Source organism: Aquarana catesbeiana, linkage group LG13 (genome assembly GCF_042186555.1).
Source record: "Aquarana catesbeiana isolate 2022-GZ linkage group LG13, ASM4218655v1, whole genome shotgun sequence".
Lineage (NCBI taxonomy): Eukaryota > Metazoa > Chordata > Amphibia > Anura > Ranidae > Aquarana > Aquarana catesbeiana.
The window spans coordinates 22,620,444-22,642,030 of NC_133336.1; positions in this window are offsets into that span (position 1 = coordinate 22,620,444).

Consider the following 21,587-nt stretch of genomic DNA (forward strand, 5'->3'; position numbering starts at 1 on the left):
TGTGCTTCCCAGAAAATACCCCTGATGAAGGAGACTACAGTCCGTCTCTGAAACGTAGGGTTTCTGGATTGGGTATCCTATGTTGCATGTCTTTACCATTTGTATGCATCCTTTGTTTTGTATTTTTTGTATATTTTTTTGTATATTTTTCTTGTGTACTACATACATTTCTTATGACAAATAAACGTTATATATTTTTTATATTGTTGTTTTGGTAGTGCCTTTAAAATCCCACCCCTAGGGGGTTTTCCTAGTTCTATTCATATTTGGGATGTGGCACACCCTCACTATAAACAGATTGTTTTGGATATCCCCGTTTCATTCAATATTTAAAAAAGGGCCGAGATACATCCCTAGGAATTACAGACCAGTTAGCCTAAAATCAATAGTATGCAAGCTCTTGGAGGGGATGATAAGGGACTATATACAAGATTTTAGTAATGAAAACTGTATCATTAGCAGTAATCAGCATGGATTCATGAAGAAATTAGAAGAAAAGAGGTTTAACCTTAAACTGCGTAGAGGGTTCTTTACTGTAAGAGCAGTAAGGGTGTGGAATTCCCTTCCACAGGTGGTGGTCTCAGCGGGGAGCATCGATAATTTAAAAAACTATTACATAAGCACCTGAATGACCGCAACATACAGGGATATACAATGTAATACTGACATATAATCACACACATAGGTTGGACTTGATGGACTTGTGTCTTTTTTCAATGTTGCCTATTATGTAGCTATGTAACTATGTAACTATCTAACAGTTAGTAAGCACTCCCAGGAAACACAGTTAACCCTTTGATCGCCCCTGATGTTAACCCCTTCCTTGCCAGTGTCAGAACAGTGCCAGTGCATATTTTTAGCACTGATCACTGTATTAGTGTCACAGGTCCCCAAAAAGTGTCAGTTAGGTGTCTGATTTGTCCACCGCAATGCCGTACTCCCGCTATAAGTCACTGATCGCTGCCATAACTAGCAAAAAATAAAAATATTAACAAAAATGCCATAAATACTGTATATCCCATAGTTTGTAGATGCTATAACTTTTGCGCAAACCAATATACGCTTATTGGGATTTGTTTTACCAAAAATATTTAGCAGAATACATATTGGCCTAAATTGATGAAGAAATTTTATTTTTGCCATTTTTTTATTGGATGCATTTTATAGCAGAAAGTAAAAAATATTGTTTTTTTTTCAAAAATTCTAGTAGGCGTGAAAATTGTTTTGGGTTTTCACATCCAGGAAGGAATAAGGGGCAATGAATAAGACGAAACAAGGGCAAATGGGGAGAAATTAGGCCCGCGGAAAATGTAACTGATTCCCACAACCGGAGAGAGTGAGCTAGACAAGGACCTAAGGTAGGTGGGCGGTGGATGGCCTGGGAGCCAGGGCAGAGAGGAAACTGGTGTAGGATAGGAATCCACAAGATCAATAGTAGCCCACAATGGCAGTTGATGGGTTTCATGAAGATGGGACAGTGGGGCTATAGATGCTGCCGTATAATACGCTTGAAGATTGGGAACCGAAAGGCCGCCATTGATCCTGCGGGCATACAAAACCTGCTTATAATTTCTAGGTCGAATGGTTCCCCAAATGAATTTCAATAGTTCACGCTGATGTATATGCAAAATATGTGATGGGGTTGGAACTGGTAGAACTCGAAAAAAATAAAGCCGTTTTGGAAGATAGGACATGCGGACTGCACTGATCCTGCCAAACCAGGACAACCGAAAGTGGGTCCATGAGGTCAACTTTTCAGTAAATTTTCTGAACAAAGGCATAAAATTGGCCTGATATAGATCATCATACTTTGGGGGACATTATAGTATTTTCACACATCTTATTGGTCAGTAAAGTAAGGATGGTCTCAGGGTTACAGGTAATGGTCAAGATGGTCAGGGGTCTCCAAACTTTTCAGTATGAGGGCCACATTGTACATTGTACAAAAAATTATGGGCCAAAAAAGTCTTATAAATGAATGAAGAAGTCCCCATGTTACATCTACATCTTGGATTGCCCAGCAGAGTCCTCCCATAGATCCAAGTCCACCCCCCCCCCTTACATTCAGGAGTGCCCAACAGAGCCCTCTCTTAGATCTATGAGTGCCCAGCAGACCCCCCTTAGAGATTCAGGAGTGCCCATCAGAGTCCCACTTTACATCCAGGAGTGCCCAACAGAGTCTGTAATTACATTGAGAAGTGCACAGGAGAGTCTCTTATTACACCCAGGAGTGCTCAGCAAAGTCATCCCTTACATCCAGGAGTGCTCAACAAAGTCACCCCTTACATCCAGGGGTGCTCAACAAAGTCACCCCTTACATCCAGAAGTGCTCAACAAAGTCACCCCATGGGCCATAGTTTGGAGATCTCTTGTCAAGTTTATAGGGTTTACTGGGTTAAGGGTTAAAGCTGACCTTCACCCTCCCCAACCACTTTCCATCACTCCACTCTCCCGCCCCACCCCCCATTCCTCTCTCACAATCGAAAAAAAAAAAATGGTGCCCTCTTTTTTAAGGAACACCTCCACACACTCCCTGGATTCTCACTGCTGTACATGTGTGTCATCATGGGTCTGGCTGTCTCTTGCTGGTTCTTGCAGTCATCCCCCTAAAGAAAAGCCATCACATCATCAGGGGGCTTGCTAGAGGAGCCCAGAAGAGACAGCCAGCTCCTTATGATGTCAGAGAAGATGGCAGCTCAGGGCCAGATGAGCAGCAGTAGGTCCTTACAGAACACCACTGCACTCATTGGGCATGTGAGTAAAAAGGAAAAATAAAAATAAAAATGAAGCATTCCTTTCAATATAGTGCATGGGGGTCTCCTTAGTCTACCTGTAAAGTGTCACATCTGTACCATGTATAGAAGCTGCTGCAGAAATAATTGCATTTATAAAACCCCAAAAAATTACATTTTCACCGAAGCTTTCTTTATTTTGTAAACAACGGCTTGCGGAGCCAGTCTGTATGATGAGGCCACAATGTAGTGCACTGGGAACAAGATTACAGATTCTTTGGATAAATTCTGGTGTCTCTCCCGCAGACTTTGATAAGAAGTAACAGGTGTGGAAAAATTGGTCTTCAGGTGTCGGAGGCACCTTCACATCGTAACCCTATATAGGTACTCTTGATGAAAGCAAGAATTGACCTTGCTGTCAAAAATTTTAATGATATGCACCTGTCAAACAGGTGTGGAAAAATTGGTCTTTGGGTGTCGGTGGCGCCTTCACATCGTAACCCTATAGAGGTACTCTTGATGAAAGCAAGAATTGGCCTTGCTGTCAAAAATTTAAATGATATGCACCTGTTAAACAGGTGTGGAAAAATTGGTCTTTGGGTGTTAATTGTGCCCATGAAACCTACACCAAAAAAATGCTTCCAGATGAAATCAACACTCACAATGCTAGGCAGCCTAGAAGTCTTGCAGAGATTCCACATCCTAAAAACACGTATTTAGCGGCATCGGCATCAGGGGCTTCATAGCTGCTGGTAATCCAGGACTGATTCATTTTGATAAATGTCAGATGGTCCACGGAGTCTGTGGACAGACGCGTTCTATGATCAGTAACAAAACCTCCAGCAGCACTGAATGCCCGTTCAGAAAGCATGCAGGATGCAGGGCAGCCCAGCAGCTCAATTGCATATTGGGCAAGTTCTGGCCAGTGGTCTATCATGACCCAGTAACCCAGTGGATCGTCAACTCGAAAGCTCTCCATCTCTGTTTTTGCCCCTAGATAATCGTCCACTATATGTTGCAGACACTGCCGATGGGATGTGGAAGCTGACAGCACTGGGTGGCACTGGGTGGCGAGGACTAAAAAAATTGTGAAATGCATCTCCACCTCTTCTCTCTTGACCAACAGAAGCCTCAAAACTACATTTCCCACAACACTGTAACCTACCAGAGTCGGGAAAAGCATTGGATAAACTCCTCTTTAAGGTGTCCTCAAGAGATTTCATCTTCTGCACCCTCTGTGGGGACAGGTTGAGTTCTGAGAATTTCCTCTTGTAACAAGGAGGTCAAGGAGGGTTGCCAACCAATAGTGATCCTTCTCCTTTGAAGTGTGAGGGAGCCCAAGCACCGCAAGTTTGCAGAGGCGTGAGAAGCAGACTCCTTGGGTTCACTGAGGATGACAGTATCTGGAACAGCCTCTTCCCAGCCACGTACCACTCCCAAGGGTTCTGGGGATGGAAAACCATCTCTTAAGGTTTGACGTATGTCTTCCTCTGCTTCAATGCCTCCAAAACCAGAATCCTCCTTCTCCTCCTACTCCTCCCTCTCCTCTTGTGTGTTCTGTGGCATAGGAAGAATGGTGTCTGCATAAAGCGGGCCTTGAGAAAAAAGGAAGTCCTCCTCTTCCTCCTGCTGCTCTGCCTCGAGTGCCCTGTCCATAACGCCACACAGTCTGCTCCAGCAGGAACACAAGAGGTATTGTGTCACTGATGCATGCATTGTCATGGCTCACCATCCTTGTGGCCTCCTCAAATGGTGACAGTAGAGTGCATGCATCCTTTATCAGCAGCCATTAGCATGGGTAGAAAAAGCAAAGCCAGCCTGAGAAGCTTGTTGTGCCATACTCACACAGGTACTCATTGATGACCCTCTGCTGTATGTGCAGCCGCTGCAGCATTGCCAAAGTCGAGTTCCACCTGGTGGGCATGTCACAAATCAGGCGGTTTATGGGCAAGTGGAATTCCTGTTGAATTTCAGCCAACCGAGCACTGGCTGTGTATGACCGCCTGAAATATCTACAGACTCTTCTGGCCTGTTTTAGCAGATCTTCCAACCCTGGGTACCTATTTAAGAAACGCTGCACCACCAAATTGAGGACATGTGCCAGGCATGGAGGTTTGTGCTGTTATCGCACACCACCATTCCTGGCTCCAGCTGGCGTGGCGTGAACCACCTCTGGGCCTGCCCCTGCAGAGCTGCAAGAATCTCTGCTATAGTGTGTTTCCTGTCCCCTAGTCACACCAACTAAAGCACTGCATGGCACCTTTTAGCCTGACTCATTGAATAGCCCATTGAATGCTTAGGGGGTACTTGTGGTTCATAGTACAATTCAGCAGAGGAGGGCATGGAGGGGGAGAAGGAGGAGGTGAAGCTGAAAAATCTCACATCATCACCACTAGCTGTATGGTGACATGGCTGTACAACAAGCTGCAGCACTGAGCCCTGTCCTGCATCCTTCCGAGTTGCAAGCAGAGTTACCCAGTGTGCCGTGAATTAAATATATCGTCCCTGACTGGACCACATGTCAGCAGTAACGTGAACTTTGCAGCTGACTGCCTTGCCCAACGATGCCACAACATTGCCTTCCACGTGATGGTACAGAGCTGTAATGGCCATATGTGAAAAGAAATAGTGACTGGGAACCTGCCATTGTGGTACAGCACATTCTGCAAATTCACAGAAGGAGGCAGAATCCACCAGATGGAAAGGCAGTTGTAAAGCCAGCAGCTTTGACAAGCTTGCATTTAGATGCTGGGCAAGTGGGTGGCAGTGACTGTATTTTTTTTTTTTGCTGCAACAGATGGGGCAGAGAAATTTCCCAGCTATAGTCTACAGCTGGTGGTATGCTACTGGCAGATATGCTACAAGGACCTGGGACACCCTGCGCTATACCATCATCCCTGTCAGTGGAGGCTACTGAGAGGTCATGAGTAGGGATGAGCCGAACACCCCCCGGTTCGGTTCGCACCAGAACCTGCGAACGGACCGAAAGTTCGCACGAACGTTAGAACCCCATTGACGTCTATGGGACTCGAACGTTCGAAATCAAAAGTGCTCATTTTAAAGGCTAATTTGCATGGTATTGTCCTAAAAAGGGTTTGGGGACCCGGGTCCTACCCCAGGGGACATGTATCAATGCAAAAAAAACTTTTAAAAACGGACGTTTTTTCGGGAGCAGTGATTTTAATGATGCTTAAAGTAAAAAAAAAAAAAGTGAAATATTCCTTTAAATATCGTACCTGAGGGGTGTCTATAGTATGCCTGTAAAGTGACGCGTGTTTCCCATGTTTAGAACAGTCCCTGCACCAAATGTCATTTTTAAAGGAAAAAATATCATTTAAAACTGCTTGCGGGTTTAATGTAATGTCGGGTCCTGGCAATATGGATGAAAATCAGTGAGACAAACGGCATGGGTACCCCCAGTCCATTACCAGGCCCTTTGGGTCTTGTATGGATATTAAGGGGAACCCCGCACCCAAATTAAAATAAGGAAAGGTGTGGGGCCACCAGGCCCTATATACTCTGAACAGCAGTATACAGGCTGTAGGTTTGTTGTTAAGTAGAATCTCTTTGTAATTTTGAACGGGTACATTTTTAACATGTTTAGCTCCAGCCAAAAAATCTTTTTTAAGCTTTTTGGAAAACATAGGGAAGGGTTATCACCCCTGTGACATTTGTTTTGCTGTCTTTCCTCCTCTTCAGAAGATTTCACCTCACTTTTTGTCCCAATGGATTGGAAAGCATCAGTGGAAAGGAGAAATGTTTTTCCCATATTAACTCTTACAGGAGAGAATTTCCCTTCCTAGGGGTAGATTTATTCTCACTTCCTGTTGTCTCCTTCCGTTTGCAAGTAGGAGTCGTTTGTAAGTTAGTTGTTTGAAAGTAGGGTCCTGCCCTATATACTCAGCAGAAATTTGGGCCTTAGGTGTTGCTGTGGCCACAACACTGAAAGCCCTCACAGGGCTCTGCTGTGAAATATTAGATCAATAATTGTAATTACATGCCCCTGTTGAACAGGAGCTGAAAAATTAGGCCTTAGGCACTGGTGCTGGTGCCACAACACTGCAACCCCTCACAGACACTCTAGTTGGAATGCAGGAACGAGCCCTGCTGCAAAGTATTGCATCAAAAATTGTAATTACACGCCCCTGTTAAACAAGGGCTGAAAAATTGGGCCTTAGGCACTGGTGCTGGTGCCACAACACTGCAACCCCTCACAGACACTCTAGTTGGAATGCAGGAACGAGCCCTGCTGCAAAGTATTACATCAAAAATCGTAATTACACGCCCCTGTTAAACAGGGGCTGAAAAATTGTGCCTTAGGCACTGGTGGTGGCGCCCAGAACCAAAAATGCTCTTACAAGCTATCAGCGTGATGATTGAGGAGGAAGAGGATAATTACTCAGGAATAGTCACTCAGCATCAGCATAGGCAGTCTTTGAAGGGATCTGAGATTTCAAAAAAAATTATTCAGTTACATCAGCATCAGGTGCTTGGTAGCTGGTGGTGATCCAAGACTCATTCATTTTTATGAAGGTCAGTCGATCGACCGAGTCAGTGGACAGACGCACCCTGTGATCGGTTACCACGCCTCCAGCAGCACTGAATGTGCGTTCCGAAAGAACGCTGGATGCAGGACAGGCCAGTAGCTCAATTGCATACTGTGCAAGCTCTGGCCAGTGATCCATCCTCAAGACCCAGTAACCCAGAGGATTTTCGGTGGGAAAGGTGTCCAAGTCTGATCTTGCCCCTAGGTATTCCTGCACCATGTAAAACAGACGCTGGCGATGGTTGCTGGAACCGATCATACCTTGGGGCTGCGGACCAAAAAATTGCCTGAACGCATCGGTCAGACGGCCACCTTCTCCACCGCTCCTTCTTTGACTGACCGAAGCCTCAGCAACACGTTGTCCAGAAACAGGAGTTTGTAACCTCCCAGTCTCTGGGAACGCGTTGCACAGACCTTTCTGCAAGGCCTCCCGAAGATGTTTCATCCTCTGCTCCCTCTGCGATGGCAAGATAAGGTCCGCAACCTTACCCTTGTAACGTGGATCAAGGAGGGTTGCCAGCCAGTATTGGTCCTTCTCCTTGATACCACGAATACGAGGATCCTTACGCAGGCTTTGCAGGATCAGGGAGGCCATGCAGCGTAGGTTTGCTGAGGCATTCGGTCCGGAGTCCTCTGGGTCACTAAGGACGACATGGTCCGCAGCCACCTCCTCCCAGCCACGTACAAGTCCATGTGTTTCTTGGGACTGATCCCTTAAAGACTGCTGCTGATGCTGAGTGCCAGGCTCCACCTCCATACTGACACAATCTTCCTCCTCCTCCTCCTCCTCTTCCTCCTCGTCCTCTTCCTGTGTGATCGGCGGGCACGCAGGAACACTGTCTGGATAAAGGGGGCCTTGAAAGCTAAGGAAGTCCTCCTCTTCCTGCCTCTGTTCTGCCTCAAGTGCCCTGTCCATTATTCCACGCAGCGTGTGCTCCAACAGGTGGACAAGGGGGACAGTGTCACTGATGCATGCACTGTCACTGCTCACCATCCTCGTGGCCTCCTCAAATGGTGACAGGACAGTACATGCATCCCTGATCATGGCCCACTGGCGTGGGGAAAAAAAAACAAGCTCCCCTGACCCTGTCCTGGTGCCATAGTCGCACAGGTACTCATTGATGGCCCTCTGCTGCGTGTGCAGCCGCTGCAGCATGGCCAACGTTGAGTTCCACCTGGTGGGCATGTCACAGATTAGGCGGTTCTTGGGCAGGTTAAACTCCTTTTGGAGGTCCGTCAGCCGAGCACTGGCATTATATGACCGGCGGAAATGCACACAGACTTTCCTGGCCTGCCTCAGGACATCCTGTAAGCCCGGGTACCTGCCCAAGAACCGCTGCACCACCAAGTTAAGGACGTGAGCCAAACAGGGCACATGGGTCATTTGTCCCTGTCGGAGGGCAGAGAGGAGGTTGGTGCCATTGTCGCAAACCACCATTCCTGCCTTAAGTTGGCGTGGCGTCAACCACCTCTGAACCTGCCCCTGCAGAGCTGACAGAACCTCTGCCCCAGTGTGGCTCCTGTCCCCCAAGCACACCAGCTCAAGCACCGCATGGCATCTTTTGGCCTGCGTACTTGCGTAGCCCCTTGAACGACTACGGAGCACCGCTGGTTCCGAGGAAGAGGCCATGGAGGAAGAAGAAGAGGAGGGGGTGGAGGAGAGAGGTGTGTCACAATCATTAGCATTTTGGTGAAACTTAGGTAACGTCCCTGTCCATGCCTGCTGGACCATGAGTCAGCGGTAATATGCACCTTACCGCTGACCGCCCTGTCCAGCGAGGCATGGACATTGCCTTCCACATGCTGGTAGAGAGCCGGAATCGCCTTCCGTGAGAAAAAGTGGCGTTTGGGTACCTGCCACTGAGGAACTGCACATTCCACAAACTCACGGAAGGGGGCAGAGTCTACCAACTGAAAAGGCAGCAGTTGAAGTGCTAGCAATTTTGCCAAGCTAGCATTCAACCGCTGGGCATGTGGATGGCTGGGAGCAAACTTCTTTCGGCGGTGCAGCAGCTGGGGCAGGGAAATTTGCCTGGTACAATCTGACGTCGGTGTACCAAAATCAGATTGCCCACAAGTACGTGGCTGTGACACACCTAATTCTACACCTTCATTCCTCTCAGTGCAGGTCTCAGAGAGGACTGAAGGTCTAGTGGCGTTGGAAATCTCAGCTGATGAGGAGCAAGCAGAGGTCCTCTTTGTTCTTTGGTGTGGGTCTTTTAGATACGCTTGCCAACGAACTGCATGGCAGGTCAACATATGTCTGGTCAAGCATGTGGTACCCAAGCGGGAGATGTTTTGGCCACGCGAGATACGCTTGAGACATATGTTGCAAATAGCAGCGGTGCGATCTGATGCACTCGTCTCAAAAAAGGCCCACACCAAAGAACTTTTTGAATAACGCGCAGAGACTGCAGCGCCCTGCACATGTGGAGCTTTGGGGTGTAATGCAGTCAATGTGCTGCCCTTAGGCTGGCCCCTGGAGGGCATCCTGCCTCGTTGGTGATGTGCCGCCTCCTCCTCCTCCTCCTCTCTCCTATCAGGCACCCACGTTGAGTCAGTGACCTCATCATCCCCTCCCTCCTCATCACTGGAGCAAACCTGGCAGTATGCTGCAGCAGGGGGAGCATGACTGCCAGATTGCTGTCCTTCTTGGGCACCCCCTCTGTCCGTGCTCGTGTTACTGCCTTCATCGAGCTCAGTATCATCATCAGAGCCTTCCAAACGCTGGGCATCCTCCTGGAGCATGTACCCAACACTGTGGTCAAACAGTTCGAGGGACTCCTCAGGAGGACATGGTGGGGCTAGGGAAGGAGTCCCTGATGACATTGAGCCGAGGGAAGAGGCCGCTGCTTTGCCAGACAAAGTACCCTGGGCATGGGTGAGAGAGGATGAGGAGGATGAGGACGGCTTGGTCATCCACTCGACCAAGTCTTCCGCATGTTGCGGCTCAACATGGCCAGCTGCCGAAAAAAAGGCCAAGCGTGTACCATGGCCACGTGCTGATGAGGATGCATCGTCTCCACGACCAGCACTAGACACAGAGCCTGCTTGCCCTCTCTTATTGGCTTGTGACTGTCTGCCTCTCCTTCTTGGCCTTCCAGACATACTAATGGCCTGTAGCTGCACTAAGCTGGGATATATATATATATATATATATATATATATATATATATATATGTACTGATACTGCAGCTAGCAAAATCAACTGCCTGCCTGTAGTATGAGAACACCATCAACCTTCTACAGGTAGCTTTAGCTGAACACTGTGAGGTGGACGCACCCCACTAACTTGTAGGTTTAGCAGAACACTGTGAGCAAGACGCACTGCACTAACTGTAAATAGTCTAGCTGCCTGACTGTGGTACTAATAGGATCAAAAGAACACCAGCAATTTTCTTTAAAATACTGTAACAAGACAAGCCTGCCTGTCAGTAAGAAGATAACAGGAACGGATCTAGCTGAACACTGTGAGCAGGACGCACCCCACTAGCTTGTAGGTTTAGCTGAACACTGTGAGGTGGACGCACCCCACTAACTTGTAGGTTTAGCTGAACACTGTGAGCAGGACGCACCCCACTAACTTGTAGGTTTAGCAGAACACTGTGAGCAGGACGCACTGCACTAACTGTAAATAGTCTAGCTGCCTGACTGTGGTACTAATAGGATCAAAAGAACACCAGCAATTTTCTTTAAAATACTGTAACAAGACAAGCCTGCCTGTCAGTAAGAAGATAACAGGAACGGATCTAGCTGAACACTGTGAGCAGGAGGCACTGCACTAAATGTAAATAGTCTAGCTGCCTGACTGTGGTACTAATAGGATCAAAAGAACACCAGTAATTTTCTTCAAAATACTGTAACAAGACAAGCCTGCCTGTCAGTAGGAATATAACAGGAACGGATCTAGCTAAACACTGTGAGCAGGACGCACTGCACTAAATGTAAATAGTCTAGAAGATAACAGGAACGGATCTAGCTAAACTGAATACAGTGTATATATATATATATGCAACACCTGGGATGCATATATATACACAATACACTTTAAGTGCAGCTAACTGACTGACTGTCCTGCCTAATCTAGCTAACTCAAATGAAATGACACTGTCTCTCTCTCTCTCTAAGCACACCGGAACACACTGCACAGGGCCGCCGTGCAGGCGGCCTTATATAGTGTGGGGCGTGTACTAAATCCCCTGAGCCATAATTGGCCAAAGCCTCCTTGGCTTTGGCCAATTATGGCTCTCTGTTAAGGCGGCGCTGTGATTGGCCAAGCATGCGGGTCATAGTGCATGCTTGGCCAATCATCAGCAAGCAATGCACTGCGATGCCGCAGTGAATTATGGGCCGTGACACGCCACACGAATTTGGCGCGAACGGCCCATATCGTTCGCAATTCGACGAACGATCGAACAGCCGATGTTCGAGTCGAACATGGGTTCGACTCGAACACGAAGCTCATCCCTAGTCATGAGGTATAGCGGGGGCAGACTGAGGTGAGTAAGGAGGAAGAACAGAATTGCGTCCCTTTTGTGTGGCTTTCAGGTGCTTTTGCCAACAGGCTGAGCGGTGGGAGGATAAATGCCCTGTCAAGCATGTGGTACCCAAATGTTTTAATTTTTTGCCATGCTTGATGTGCTTGAGACAAAGTTTGTAAATTGCAACAGTACGATCGGCTGCACATGTGCTAAAAAAGGCTCAGAGAGCTGAGCTGTGGAAAGTTGGCTGGGCGATAACAGCTCCACAATGTGATGAAATAGGGTGGCTGCTCTCTACTCTTCCATGATGGCTGCCTCGTTGGGGTTGTGCGTCACCCTCATATTCCTCCTCTCTGACCCAAGTCACATCACTGAACTCATCATCATCTACTCCATCTATATTACCACTGGAGGCAACTTGGCAATATGCTGCGGCTGGGGGAACATGACTGCCAATTTGTTTACCAGTGTTCTCCCCTCTCTGTAGGCTCATTCCTCAACCTCAGAACCAACATCTGAATCAAGTAATGGCTGTGCATCGTCAAGGAGCAAGTGGCTGATGCTTTCTTCAAATAATTCAGCTGACTCCTCCATGCCTGATGCTGGGACTATGGCAGGAATAGTGGTGGACAAGGAGGCAGATTTAGCCACTCTGGCAGCTGCAGTGGACTGTGCACTCGTCTCTGCTTGGGTGACGGAGGATGAGGAGGATGAAGATGGTTTAGTAAGCCAGTCCACCACCTCCTCTGCGTCCTGTGGCTGGATAGCATGGTCAACATCACTAAACAGAGGAAATGATGCCCTGCCAGAGGACTGACCATGTCCACCTGTTGCCTGTGGACACATACGCTGCTGGCCCCCTCACAGTGCCATGGGAACGCCTGCCTCTCCTTGTTGCCCTCCCAGACATGATGGGGGGGTGCTTATTAACAAAATGTAATAAAAATTTGGAAATGTGTACGTGGATGCACTTTAATCAATGGAAAGTGGTGTTTGGTGCACTTTAGTACTCACTACATTGACACACTCCACTTATACACTACAGTATACTGCAGTAAAACTGCACTGACACACTGCAATATACTGCATTAAACGTGCAGCAATGCACTGAAATATACTTCGCTAAACGTCCCTTTAAGGGGTTTATGATGCCGGGAGGTGGAGCGGGGTTTATGATCATGCGACCGCCGTGGTTGGCTTCCACGGCGGTCACATGATCGAAAAGCTCCCAATCCCTACTTTCCGTTAGCTGTTGGTAACTGTGCCAGGAGCACGCTCTCGGCACAGCTCTATTTACACAAATTCACGCAAATTTGCGGCCGCTCTGCACCAAGGTCCACCCGCCAAGAGGCCGCATATTTGCATGCGGCCAGCGTCAAGGGGTTAAGATTAGAGTATCTGGCCATGCCCACCAGTAGTGGGAGGGAAGATGACATCCATGGCTGAACTTTGCGGCTAAGGAACAAGGATGTCACCGGGAACCAGAACCACAGGAGTGATAAATCTAAAATTTCCGAGCCCTGACATGACTAATAAATGATAGCATTGCAGACCAAAACTAGAGGAAATTAAATTTTTGGTAAAAAAAAAAAGTAATTTAAAAAAACCAACGTGTTTCAGGGGCAACACTGCTCCTCTTCATCAGGGCTCAACACAGGATAAAACTTGGATAGACTCAGAACCAGTATGGAACTCTCTACATGGAGTAGCAACATGACCACAGTTGCTGAGCAGCAGTGGAGTCCATCCAAGTTTTATCCTGTGTTGAGCCCTGATGAAGTGGGAGTGGTGTTGCCCCCAAAACGAGTTGGATTTTTAAAAATGACCTTTTTTTACCAACATTTAAAATTATTTTAGTCTCTTTTTCTGAAGCCAGTGGCATACAATGGGTTGCCAGCATCCGGGGGGGCAAGTATTGCACCCCCTAATCCATGGACCATTAGCGCTCACCGAGTCCCTTCCACAAGAGCTCTCCTGTTTGCTTGGCTTTCTCATCCACTCATAGTGGCCCTCTGCAACCCCTTGAGATACTGGATGCTGAAGCCCAGCAGATAGCACCCACCATTGGGTGGTCCATTTGGGTAATCAGGCACAAGGCTGTAGCTCAGGCTGCACTCTGGGGAAGGATTGATGGGAGTATGCCCTGATGAGTAGGCAGTGTGGCACCAGTCCTCCCTGAGGGGCCCATAGGGTTGGATCCAGGTTGAGGGACCCCACCTACCTCAAGACTACCTACACCACCATCCCCAGAGTGTGCACCCCCTTTATTGTAACGCCCCAACTATAGGACCTTTACAGAGTGTACATCCCACTAACAGTGCACGCCCCATACAAACAACCACAGTGAGTACAGTCCTCCAGCAGACACCACCCACCATAGAGTGGTCCTTGGACCTGTCCAGTTGTCCAGTTGGGTCGTCATGCCCAAGCCTGTAGCCCAGGCTGCCCCCTGGGGAAGGGTCGGTAGGAGTATGCCCTTATGAGTAGGCAGCGTGGCACCAGTCCTCCCTGAGGGGCCCATAGGGTGTAATTGAGGGTGAGGGGCACCACCTACCCTTACACCACCACCCCTAAATTGTGCACCCCCTTTATTGTACACCCCCCAACTATAGGACCTTTACAGAGTGTACACCCCACTAACAGTACATACCCCATGCAAACAATCACAGTCAGTATAGTCCCCCAGATTAGAAAACCAAAACCAAAATTACTAGTTATGGACTCAACCAAATGAAGAATGGGTCCCTCAAATATATTTATAGCTTTGTGGCCAAAGCAGTCCGCCTAGATACCGGGGGGATTTAAAACAGACATTTTCTCTTCTTACCGGGAGATGCACCCCAATCCATGCACACGTATGCCTGTGCACACCCACACCATGCATACTGCTATATGAGCACTCCCCACTCTATACCTCCACCCCCTCATTGTGCACCCCCACTCCCTTCATCCCCTCATTGTGCACCCCCACTTCCTTCATACCCTCATTGTGCACCCCCACTCCCCTCATCCCCTCATTGTGCACCCCCACTCTCTTCATCCCCTCATTGTGCACCCCCACTCCCTTCATCCCCTCATTGTGCACCCCCTCTCCCTTCATCCCCTCATTGTGAACCCCCACTCCCTTCATCCCCTCATTGTGAACCCCCACTCCCTTCATTCCCTCATTGTGCACCCCCACTCCCTCCATACCCTCATTTAAAGTCAAAACTTGCACTAAAGTGTTTTTGGAACGTGAAAGAGCCGAATTATGGAAAAGTTTCCCTTTATATAACGCGATGACACGCTTCATGTTTTCCCGTCTATCTTACGCCTTTCTGTTATTTTTTACTAGATGACGTTCAGGTATAAAGCCCTCAGCCCAGCTTGCAGGGCTCATTACCTCCTGGGTCTGAGTCAGCATTACAGGAACGGAGAATCAATCGCAATAAATCTGCACTTAAAAGTGCCTCTGGAAGATCAGATTTCCAAGAGATATTTCCCGGCAGGCATCGCTCCACAGCTACAGAGGGCAACTGAACACAATCATCTCTTTAGTATGGAAGGAGTGAAGACTGACCCCGGAGAGCCCCTGTGCACACCGGCCACTTCAGTTTTTGATTTGCATTTAGTCCATCTTTTCTTTCTAAAAGCAGAAAGAAGACTGCGGCACAATGCCGGGCTTCATATAGCTCCGCTTATGAAAGTGAATGTTAACATTATGGGGTTTTTCATGATTTAAAAATACATGTTGCAGTTTTTAATCTGACACTTCATAAAGTGTTGTCATTGGGAAGCAGGATCCACCCTCATTTTGTTTTATCATTTTTGGTAATTCATTCTTAATCTGTCTATTCAGAAAGAAAAAAAAACTGGCAGGGTCTTACTGTTCCAAATGCCATCCAAAAAGAAAAAATGGTGAGTTATGGTAACTATTCCAAATGCTATAAAAAAAAAAAAAAAACTGGTAGGCTTTAACCATTCCAAATGCTATGCAAAAAAAAAAGGTGGATTTTAACCATTCCAAATATTACAAAAAATATGAATGGGTGGGCTTTAAACCATTCCAAACAACTATTCATTAAAAAGTTTAGTTTTAACCATTCCAAAAGCTATCTATATACAAAGAAACAGTGGATTTTAACCATTACAAATAAAAAAAATTAAAAAAAAATTGTTAGGTTTTAAATATTCCAAGCGCTATCAATAAAAAAATGTTGGGTTTTAACAATTCCAATTGCTATGGATTGAAAAAGAAAACAAACAAAAAAAAATGATAGTTTGTAACCATTCCAAATGCTATACCAAATAGGAGAGTTGGCTTCATTCACACCTATGCAGTTTGCTTTTGAGTGTTTCTGCAGTGCTTTTTGCTGTGCTTTTCGTGGGGTTCTGTACTGTGATTTTGCGACGATTTGCATTTTTTATGCTTTTTTGGGGCAGGGGATTTCTTGTAGGGCAGATTAAAAAAAACGCAAAACGTAAATCACGCCAAAATCGCTGCAACATCGCGTTAAAAGACGCACTGCATGCTTTTCGGCAGCTTCCCCATTGAAGTCTATTGAACCGAAAACACACAAAAAAGCACCGTTTTGCACTTTAAAAAAGTCCCCGACCCTTTCCAAAAAGGCAGAGGCACAAAAATGCATTGATGTGAACGTATTCCATAGGAACCCATGTTAAAATACGTCCTGCGTTTCTGCAAAAAGCATGAAAAAATGCATTGGCGTGAATGGAGCCTGAGCCATTCCAAACACTATCCATAAGAAAACTGGTGGATGTTCACCATTCCAAATGTTACTCAAAACTGGTGGGATTTAACAATTTTTAAAAAAATACGACACATAAAAAAAAAAAAAAATCTAAATGCTATCCATTAAAAAATGCCAGCTTTTACCATTCCAATTACTATTTTTTAAATAATTTTTATTATTATTTCAAAGGCTATTCAAAAAGCAAAAAACTATCAGGATAAACCTTTAAAAATGCTATAAAAACTGTCAAGTTCTAACCATTTCAAACACTGTCCATTAAAAAAAACTGCTGGTTTTTTAATAATCTCTATACATAAAATTTCCAAATGCTACCTTTAAAAAAATGGTTGGTTTTAACAATTCCAAACTCTACACATAAAAAAATTCAAATTTCTATCCATAAACAATGGTCGGTTTGAACCATTCCAATTGCCCTAAATGAAAAAAAAAAAAAAAAACCTAATAGGCTGTAACCATTCCAGATTTTAGAACAAACTGGTGCGATTCAACAATTCTAAAAAAAATTACAATACATAAAATTAATAAAAATTTATTTCAAAAAATTATGAAAAAATGAAATTGCTATAAAGAAAGAAAAAAAATAATGGGCTATAACTATTCTAACTTAAAAAAAAAAAAAAAAAATGCGCATTTTAAACATGTCAAATGCTGTCCAACTCCCCGCCCAAAAAAATGTAGGTTTTAGGTTTTAACTATTTTATATTCTGTCCATTAAAAAAAAATACAGAATATTCTCCATGCTGTCCAAGAGAACCTCGCTATCGATACATTTTAATGGACAATCAGTAGAGCCTGGTGGGGACAAGTCTCACAGTCAGAGAAGCAGGGCAACTTTGTAAGAAAGTGAAACTCCTTTCAGAGAGGCAGAAAGGAGTTTTTTTTTTGGCCAGTAGAAAGTGTAAAAAAAAAATTTAAAGTCAGCAGCTACAAATACTGTTACTATTAGGGCACTTACCTGTCCAGGCATCCAGCGGTGTCCTCACCCGAGCCAATTCGTCAATCAGCTCTTGGGTTCTGCCGCCTCCATCTTGGCTAAGGGAAGCCGGCAGTGAAGCATTGCAGCTTCACAGTCAGTTTCCTACTGTGCATGCGCGAATCGCGGCACGCTTTCTCAATGGGCCGACTGCGGAGGGGGGGTGGGGGAGGAGGAGGAGGGGGCCAAACTTCCAGCACACTTGGCCAGGACAAAACTGAGCTGGAAGTGGGAGCGGGTACCCTTTTGAGTGGAGCTTCGCTTTAAGGAGATATTGTGCTTATAAAAATTTAAAAATTTAAAAGATTCACTTTAATTTAGTTTTTTGTTTTTTTGTTTTGTTTTTTTAATCAGCTTCTTTTTATTTTTTTTGCCATTTACAACAATTTAGACACATTGGGGTTGATTTACTAAAGGCAAATTTACTCTGCACCACAAGTGCACTGGGAAGTGCAGTCGCTATAGATCTAAAATGGAAGATCTGAAATGAGGGGAAGCTCTGCTGATTTTATCATCCAATCATGTACAAGCTAAAATGCTGTTTTTTATTTTCCTTGCATGTCCCCCTCGGATCTACAGCGACTGCACTTCCAAGTGCACTTTCAAGTGCACTGACAGTGCACTTGTAGTGCAAAGTGGATTTTCCTTTAGCCAGCACAACTGGGTAATTCATCTGTATTCTTTATTGTAAGACCAAGTCAAAAGGACCTACTGACGCGTTTTGGCAACAGCCTTGTTCACAGCACCCATAAAACCTATGGAAAAAAATGGAAAAAACAATTACTGCTTACTAAATAGAGTGGACTAAGCATGAGCATAGGATATACCTCTTATTGAAAAAAATAAAATAAATAAATATATATTTATATATAAACATACACAAACAAAACAGATATATCCATATAGATATAGAGCAATGCTTATTTGTGCAGATTAATCTATACCACTACTGGAGATCCAAACAAATGCAAGCAAAAATGCTGTTTTTTTTTTTATTTTCCTTGCACGCAATCTTTGCAAAGTGAAGCTTTACCTCATTTACTAAGCTCTGGAGCAACTGCACTTTGCAAAGTGCAAAGTCTGTTTCCTTTCGTAAATCAATCCCATAGCCGCAAGCCATTGTGACTAGATATTCTCAAGTTTCCTCATAGAGTTCCTTAAGACATATGTATGTTTTTCAAAGGAAACAATCCTATTTAGGTCCAAAATCCAATCAGATAAAGCAGTAGGGTAAGGAGAGATCCACTTAAGGGCAATCTGTCTATGGACCACAAAAAAGGACACGCCTAATAGTATTCACGATTAGAGGAGTGTAGATAGAGGAATCATGGTAACCCAGTAGGCACGTAAGTGGTTCAACCAAGATATTAGCGTCCAATAATCCGATAAGAGTACCAACCACCTCCGCCCAATATCTCACTTTAAATTTGCCATACAAAATAGTTGGAAATTAACACACTGGGGTTGAATAACTAAAGGCAAATAGACTGTGCACTCTGCAAGTGCAGTTGCTCCAGAGCTTAGTAAATGAGGTAAAGCTTCACTTTGCAAAGAATACCCAATCATGTGCAAGGAAAAAAAAAAAAAAAAACAGCATTTTTAATTGCACATGATTGGATGATGGAAGTCAGCAGAGCTTCTGCTCATTTACTAAGCTCTGGGGCAACTGCACTTGCAGAGTGCACAGTCTATTTGCCTTTATTAACCTCCCTGGCGGTATGATTATTTCGGATTTTAGGTGCTGAAAGCGGTACAATTATTTTGCATGGAAATTTGGCGTTTTATATTGTAGGTCTGTAAATCTTAACAATAACACACTTAAATCTGTCCAAACAAGAGTCTAGTAGATATCCCGGGTATGATAAAGTTTGAAACACAAAAACATAAATTATAATATAATAAATAAAAATAAATAATTAAAAAAAAAAAAAAAATAGTAATAAAATAAATTTCCCCACAATTCACTATCGCTCAATTCTGCAAGTGTTCTAATTTACTATCGCTGTTTTCTAGTTGGTCTAAAGCCACTTTTGACGTAAAGGGACACTTTTTGGTTGCTATGGACAATCTCCAGTTTCCAGGCAGAAAGAACAGTGTATATCATGTAAAACTGCATGCAGGGCATGGGCCAGAGCACTGGGGACAAAAGGGATCATTTCATACAGTACTGTAATCTGTAAGATTACAGTACTGTTTGTATTATGATTTTTACTTTTTTTTTAATTTGCCGCCAGGCTCCGCCCCCGTGCGTCGCGCCGCTCGTAGGGAACGGAGCCTGGCACGGAGAGGCTTCGGAGGAGGACGGAGCCCTCGGACACTGCGGGTGACATCGCAGGATCCCGGGGACAAGGTAAGTAAAGCCGCCCCAGGATCCTGCAATGCGATCCCGAGTGTGGCTCGGGGTAACCGCTAATGGTCCTCATTTTTAACCCCGAGCCACACTCGGGAAAACCGCCAGGGAGGCTACGACATATGTATGTTTTTCAAAGGAAACAATTCTATTTAGGTCCAAAATCCAATCAGATAAAGTAGGAGGGTAAGGAGAAGTCCACTTAAGGGCAATCTGTCTATGGACCACAAAAAAGGACACGCCTAATAGTATTCACGATTAGAGGAGTGTAGATAGAGGAATCATGGTAACCCAGTAGGCACGTAAGTGGTTCAACCAAGATATTAGCGTCCAATAATCCGATAAAGTACCAACCACCTCCGCCCAATATCTCACTTTAAAGTTGCCATACAAAATAGTTGGAAATGAACACACTGGGGTTGAATAACTAAAGGCAAATAGACTGTGCACTCTGCAAGTGCAGTTGCTCCAGAGCTTAGTAAATGAGGTAAAGCTTCACTTTGCAAAGAATACCCAATCATGTGCAAGGAAAAAAAAAAAACAGCATTTTTAATTGCCCATGATTGGATGATGGAAGTCAGCAGAGCTTCTGCTCATTTACTAAGCTCTGGGGCAACTGCACTTGCAGAGTGCACAGTCTATTTGCCTTTATTAAATCAACTTTAGTCTCTGCACTGCAAGTGCAGTTGCTCCAGAGCTTAGTAAGGGCTTTATTTGAGTACAGTGCCGCACGACTGCACAATTGTCAGTTAAAGCGGTTGTATACCTTTCTTCTGTATTTTTACCTACAGGTAAACCTACAATAAGGCTTACCTGTAGGTAAAATGAATATCTCCTAAACCTGTACGGTTTAGGAGATATTCACTTTGCATGCAGCCGCTGATGTCAGCGGCGCTTGCGCTGTGAAGGTCCGGCAGACGCTGCCGGAAAGAAGTCTCCCGCGCGCAAGCGCCGGAGTGACGACATTGCGGCTCCGGCCACTCACATCGCCGGACCCGCGAACCTGGAAGACAGGCCGAGGGGAAATGTCAGCTCCCTCGGTGTGGACCGGGAGCAGCTGCCGACGCCTCGTTCTAAGGTAAGTATTTCATAATGAGCTAGTATGCAGTGCATACTAGCTCATTATGCCTTTTTCAGGTTTAAGAAAATATATAATAAATTGTGCGGGTATACAACCGCTTTAAAGTAACGCAGTGCCATATCGCAAAAAATGGCTTGGTTGATGAAGGGGGGTAAATCTTTCGGAGGTGAACTGGTTAGGAAGTGACACCTTTCCCCCTAATGAAACATTGTTGCAGATTGTTCTCTTTATTTACGGATCAGACTTTCAGCCGATCATGTGAAGGAAGACGGTCCTCTGATCTGATGAGTGACTCACTCTCATTGACTGACGGATGAGAAAAACAAGTCCTGAAGACATCAGTTTAATTATACATCTGTCAGGACCCGGGGCCCCGGAGCCCTTATCTCGCTCCCTGCTACCAAGGACAGGGAAATGTCCCTCTAACAGAGGCTGAGGCTACATGTGCTCTCCATGTTCCAGCTGGTGGATTGCAGTTCAGATGGCGGTTTTGCTGCACAAGTCATGTTTCCATCTAATCTGCCAGCTCCTAGGTTTTCATGTAGGCTTCTGCAGATAGACAGACTGGGGTGGATTTACTGAAGGCAAATAGACTGTGCACTCTGGAAGAGCATTTGCTCCAGAGCTTAGTAAATGGACAGAAGCTCTGCTGACTTCCATCATCCAATCA